We start from the raw sequence: 7,056 nt of genomic DNA, 5'->3' as shown, positions 1-7,056 counted from the left end.
CACATGAGGAATGACTGTAGCACCTTTGAAACCTGCATGCGTTCTTCAAACACAGACATGAAGAAAGCCTTTTAAAGATCTTCAAAAGATCTTGCAAAGAGACATCACAAAGCTAAATCTAACATATCAGTCACTCACGACATTGTACTCTCCCCAAGTTATAGTTAAAATCAGCTGTCTTTATGTAGGGTGGTAGGAAAAAAATGTGAATGATAAATTTACTTTAATGTATTAAAATATACATCAGTATGCACTAATTATTTTTTTTTACCATTCAACAAAACAAAAAGCTTTTACATGTGACTTATGGATGCAGGCAACAGCGTAGCCACAGGGACCAGATTATGTTGAATGGTGCTCACTGGTTTGCTCTGGTCAAGGACATGCTGTGGTGATGATACATTTGTATAGTAAATATTCGTAGAGAGCATTATAGATTCAAGCTTCCAGAGGTCATAGTTCAACAGCATCAGCTTTCTGAATATTCTACCTAAACCCCATTTTCCCTCTCATTCAGAACGGTTGCTTTGATAGCAATGGCAAATAAAATATAGTTAATTTCGCAAAAGGTGCACTTTTACAAATCATCTCTACTGGGTTACGTACAATCACTCCAATACACTCAGTGCGTTAACATGCACGTGAAAAAAAAAATTAATTATTGCCTTAATCAGACTATAACATGAGAACTTAATTGCATGTAAACACGTTACTCCGACTAAAATCGGAGTTCTCATTATCCGATTGAGACACCCAGATAATGCGATTAAATCGGAGGTTTCAATCATATAATGCGTGTGCGCATGCTCCACGACCGCTGCGCTGGCGTGTGACCCCGGAACAAAAACGTCCAAGAAAGCCGGTCGCAGAAGAAGAAGAAGAAGAAAAACGGAGCCGTCTGAGGGATAGCGCGGATCTTACATGCAGCAGAAGTAGCGCGAACATTACGTACAAGATTTAAAAATGCACTATACGACTCTAGTTTATTATATCGCGTAATAGGTCAACCCGGAAATCGGGCCGTATTAACGTGGTATTAACCCGCTGAAAAGATACGTATCGCCACCTAGTGTGGAGGAGGAGAACAGTTATTCGATTTTCTTACGCTGCACGTAAACTGGGACTATAGGACTGTAGTCAGAAAGTTGAATTTTGAGCATAGCTCGATTAAGCTCTGCATGTAAACATGACTGATGACCGTTCAGAACCCACATTAACATTTAAACTGGGCAATCGGAACTCACTTCAATGTAGCCACATGCCATATGAAAGCAGAGATGCTGTTGGTTACAACAATGTCTGTCTCTTTACCATGCGACAAAAACTCAGAGAGCTAGAAGCCAATGTGTCACGAAAATAACATTCGCAAAATCATAAAGTATGTCTTACCTTTGCTGTTTTGTGATTAAAAGTTATATTCCAGCTCCAAAAAATGCCGCTAATGCCTTCTCCTATGACTTTAAGTCAGCTTGAAAAAACTCATGGCACTCCTGTTTGTTTATAAAAAGGAAGAGGTTTCTAGGTTGGAGTGGTCTTCTAACAATATGCCTTCTTTGAGTTTACTTCAATCTTGATCGTCATTGGTGGTGGCTATGGTGTTTGTGTCACAGGTGACCAAAATTATTAGAGTTGTGAAGATATAACACATTTATTTTGGGTATATCATTGCACAGGAGGCAGAAAAATAGACCAAGTCAAGAGGGGGATGTGCACTGTAATTTCTGCGCTGTGATGTTTGAAACAGTGACAGAAAATCTTTACTAGCCTTAATTGAGAAAATAACTTGTGGCCTATAACATATCAACATGAAATGCATCAACTAATCACATGGCGATACATTTTTTAATGAGAGAATCACACACAGTGTACACATATTAAAGGATTTAATTTCTTACCTCTCATTCAGATTGACCTATTATTTAGTTAGTTAACAGCTACAAGGAGAGAATACTTTTAAAAAGCTCTTATTTCTAATACACATGAGTTATCAGTTACAGTGTTTTTGTCTTCTCAGGCAATCATTTATTATAATAGAGTTTTCTGTTTTGTTTTTTTGTTTTTTCTGAATGAATGAAGCAAGACTCACCTCTTATATTTGACTCAGACCCATTATGTGTGTTATCAAAACAATATGATGTGTCCAATCTCAGAGTACCTCCAAATGACATCTGAGATTGGAATGTACGTGGAACACTGGACCTGAGGTGCTAACATGCTGCTCATGCTATGTCTATAGAAGGGGTTGTACTTGACTAGTCGACTAGTGGATTTAAGCAGGAAGTCAACAAGTTGCTCATCACATCAATAACAACACGGACGCCTTGGAAAGGACACATGAGTCCAGTGGATCATTGCAGCAAAGTGACAGCAGTTACCTAAAGATGAAGCCAGTTCTACCATGACATATAGAATAGAATAGAAAGTATTACTGCAATACACACTCATCTGAAAAGGTAACTGCTAGCGCTAGCAGAGGAAAAAATCCTCTCAACAACAGTCGGTTCACAACTTCACCAGCAGTCCTGTGGTAACAGAGAGGAGGCTACACATCAACAATTTGTTAGTGAATTTCATTGTCAAAGTTAAAAGACCTTTAACTGCTATACAGAGAAAAAGCTTTGGAGATATATTGCATTTTTTTTAACGAAGTTACATCATCCTATCTTGCAGCACACTCTGAAGTACTATTAAATGTTACACTATGAGCTGATTTATATTGGATAAATATATCTGCAAGTACTGATAAGCTTGTGTGTTTATGTTCAGTTCTGTCGTGTTCTATTAGTTGTCATTGTTACTGTGGTTGTAGAGCCTAGGTGTCAATGAATGCACCATGTGCGAAACTGAAGTTATTGTAGAGCTGCCAAGCTGCACTCAAGCCCTTTGAAGATGATCAACACTGACTTACTATGCCCCCATTGCAATAGACATTGTCGTTCATGTATTGGACTTCACAGTCACCTCAGAATATACCAAAAGAAGTAGAAGTCATCATCAGATACAATGGGCTACCATGAGCTAAGTAAGTAAGGTAGAACTGAGAGTTTGCAGAGTGAGAGATGCACATTAGAAGTATCAGACTGTTGATGTTTATGGTGATGACATAGGCTACGACCGACAGTAGCTCATCTTCAAGCTTTAGTAAACTTGCAGAAAAGCCTCTAGCTTCCATTGTGTGAGACACTACAATATGTATTCAGGTCAAGAGTCTAGATTTCATTGTTGCAAAGCATTATTTTTTACTTTGTTTTTATGAGTGACGTCATTGACTAGTCAACATTGACTCAACTTTCACCGCAACTGACTTCAAAAAAATCAGAAGTTGTTCAACCCCTACTACAGAATAGACCTGGTGTAAATCACTTTATTAAGGCCTGGGAAAGAGGTCATAGTTTTTGAAAAGCTGAAACTGAACTGCAGGTAAGCGATGGCATGCACACTCTTCTGCATGAAGAACCACTCTGTTGTCTTCTTTCTTGGACCTCCAAAAAATGAGTTTTATGCACATTTAGACCTTTAAAACTAGACTACGCACACTACCATTAATGTTAACAGATGTGCAACCTTCCAGATACAGATGCATTTTCATGGACAGTCAGGACAAGTTGTTAAAGTTACATGATACTCAACACTACCTTTGCTTATACTATAGTGAATAACATCCTTCCTTATTAAGTCTGCACTGAATAATTCTTTAGGTAAAATTTCAAGTTGGAAATGGTTTCTCCATTCACTGAATTTGTTTAAAACACATCATCATGAGAAAATGTATGAGAAAAGGTTGAATAATTATTGGTACAAGTTCTGGTTATTATTTAGTGGTACGTTAACCAAAAGATCATCCAATAACAACAACAACAACAACAACAAAAGCATAATCAAAAAATATCGATTGATTAACTTGCTCACTGACATTAGTAAAGGGATTAGGGGTTAAAGACTTTGAGACTGGCAGGGGAATGAATACCTTGCAATCTATAATGCTGCATGATAAACATGATGTATGTACTTCAAATGCTAATGTTTTGAAGTGTTTAATATTATTTGCTTGAAACTGAGAGGAGTTTGAGGTTGAGCCTTTGTCCACAAGCACTGTTTGATCTACTTCACACACTTTGCTTTTCAGTTTGTCTTGTAGCTGAACTTTTGTCCTGTAGTGCTTCACTTTTGAATAGTAAACAGCAACTTTGCATACAGTCAGTGAAACAAACACATCAGACTGTGCAAAATGATTGCAATATGCTCAGAAATGACATTGCCTCCACTGCATAACTATGTCTACTGTCTTTGTATGGGAGCACAGCACAAAAGGGAATGTAACTGTAAAATTGGAAAGGATTATGGCGGGTCAAATGAGGGGAGGACTGGCAACAATGGCGTTCTTTACCTCCTCATGGTCGCGCACAGTTCCACTTATCAAGGCTGCAGACGTGTATTTGAATCAAACAATTCGGCTGCTTTCATGCTGGCATTTTTCGTTAAACATATAATATTTAATTAGCGGACTAATGCACTTAAAAAGACCCAAGGACTTTGCCTCAAAAAGGAAAAATTGGCCTTTTGTCCATTGCCCATTTTCCTGAGAAAGTGCTGTAGATTTTTTCTTTCACTTCTAATTGCATTAAAAAAGAAGTATATGCCTTTATGCAATGTTTCAAAGACATGGAAACCCAGAAACTGCTAGCTCTATTCAGCAGCTCTATTCAGGTATTGCATTTTTACTGATTGTGTTAAAAACCTCCCAAGGCTGCTGACCCTTGGAATTCTAATACACTAAGCCCCCCTCCTAATTTACAATTGTTATCAAATTTCATTAGCTGAAAATGTCTGATATATTCAAGAGTAGGTTTTATCATACATTTTAATACATACAATGAACAACAGCACTTTATTAGTGCTTTTTATAAAGAGCTGTCCCCTTTTCAATTTGAAAAGCAAGTTGAACTTAACTGTAAATTAGTTTAATCCAAGTTCAAAATCCAGTGAGTAAGTGAGTGAGTGGGGATCTATTGTAATAGATGAAACCATAAGTTTTCATAAGGCCTTGTGGTCTGTCTTTTATTGATGAGTAAAAAAGACATTTTCTGTACTTAGCATGCTTGTTGTTGAGCAATTGCTAGCATGCTAACAGGCTAATCGCCAGCATTGTAGTGAGCTTCATAAACTCTGATATGTGGGTGAGTATACATGTGTAACCAGGCATGTTGTTTTTCTTTAAACAAGAATATCTGATGATACAATCAAGCGAATCACTGCAAACGTAGAAAAGATTTGCTCTTTCAACCAAAGGCAGACTTGGGGACAACTTTTTACCTGCAGCATCACTTAGACACTGCTCATTGTGAAACACGATCAGCTCCACGGAAGTGCAAGGGTCAATTAGTCCTTTTTGAATCAAAAGCATTTGAATGATTAACCACCACAAGCTCAAAGAGGAAGGCAGCGTGCTGAAGCACCATGACCATTCTGTGTGCTTTAATGAGTAGTGGAGCCTCCATGATCATAAACAGGGTGGCTTTGATGCCTCATTGAAAGAGCCTCTCCAACACGTCTGAAGGGGGCTCCTCCTTTGTAATAACAATTTATAATTCTCTTGATCTAAATGCCTGATTGGTGAGGAGGGGGGGAAAAAGAAAGGATGTGGTTCTCTCTACTCTTCAAGATGGTTTTAAAAAATCAAAAAGTGAATTTGCCTACAGGGCCCTGTCCAAGAACAGGCTTTCATGAAGAAAGCACTACCCTCCCACACCAAACGGATGCGAAAAGACAGGTAAAGTCTCTGTAATCGCTCCTCTGTTCATGACTCCGTCGGTCTCTCCTTCATTTGAAAAAAACAATTGTCTCAGACATTATCTTTTTAGCTTATAATTTAATCCTAGTTAAGATCAGATGTATTCAGTAGTCATGTTTACATGGAGCCCTTAAACCGGTTTAACCATTCAAAACAGCTCCTCCCCTTGGAGGGGTAGTTCAAGCCTTTTCACAAGAAAGTTGGACCATGTATTCAATTTTACTGGACTGCTGACTGAATGTGACTTTTCTACACATGCCCTCCGTCTCAAAACAACAAAACTGAAACAATGACAGCTGGACTCGTTACTTCAAGATGTCACTGTAATTAGAAGAATCTGTTTTGAATGTATTTTCAAACTTTTAAATGTTTTTTAGAAACTCAACAAGCCGAGCTGCCCTTTTGTCAGCTTTGTTTTTTTGGGTGACCTGGACGACCAGGAACATATGCCCTCTGTCTTGACATTAGTGCACAGGAACATGTGTTTCTCCTTTTTCCAAAAAAAACAAAAACAACAAAAAACGATGGCTTCAAGCTGAACTGATCATCTGTGCAGAGTTTGTGTTAATAAAAGCTCTTCGAGATCTGAGCATTACTGGAGACCTAGACAGTAGTAAGAAATAACAACCTGCAAAAAAAGGAAAAAAGTCACGATGAGACAGTTGCTGTGAAATGCATTGACGGCCTGTGCTTCCAGACTTTATTAAATCACGACCCATGGAAATTTTCAGTGTGTAAAAACATGTGCTTATAACCTCAGCTATTAGAGTTCGTATTATATGAAGTGTACTATTTTTAGTTCTTAGAGTGTGTTGTTCTTACTGTCCATTCTACTTTGATTCCACCATAATTCAGAAGAAATGATTGTACCTTTTAAACCATATATCTGAATGATCTGAAGTACATTTACCACAAAGTACAGTGCAGTTAATAATAAAAGCAATGAGCTGGTGTAGAGCAAATAGTCTGATAGTATATTACATTATATAAGTGAAATTCACTAGCTACAGCTACATAATATAACTCTGAATTGCATATGAATGAATCAGTAATTCTAATCTGCTTTACTTGTTTTACCTTAATACTTTAAATACAGTTTTATTTAGCTAAGGTTTTATCTTCTGCTATACAGGGAATTTCATGAGCAGTCCTAACCCTGTTCTGTCCATTCATAGTGGGGCTTAAACTACATCGCCCATAACATCGCCTTTTTGTGTTCTTGTTGGCACTATACACAACACTCAGTTGTCTGTTCCCGTGAAAGT

The sequence above is a fragment of the Mugil cephalus genome, chromosome 10 (genome assembly GCF_022458985.1).
Source record: "Mugil cephalus isolate CIBA_MC_2020 chromosome 10, CIBA_Mcephalus_1.1, whole genome shotgun sequence".
NCBI classification, from domain to species: Eukaryota; Metazoa; Chordata; class Actinopteri; order Mugiliformes; family Mugilidae; genus Mugil; species Mugil cephalus.
Note: the sequence above shows the minus strand (reverse complement) of the source record.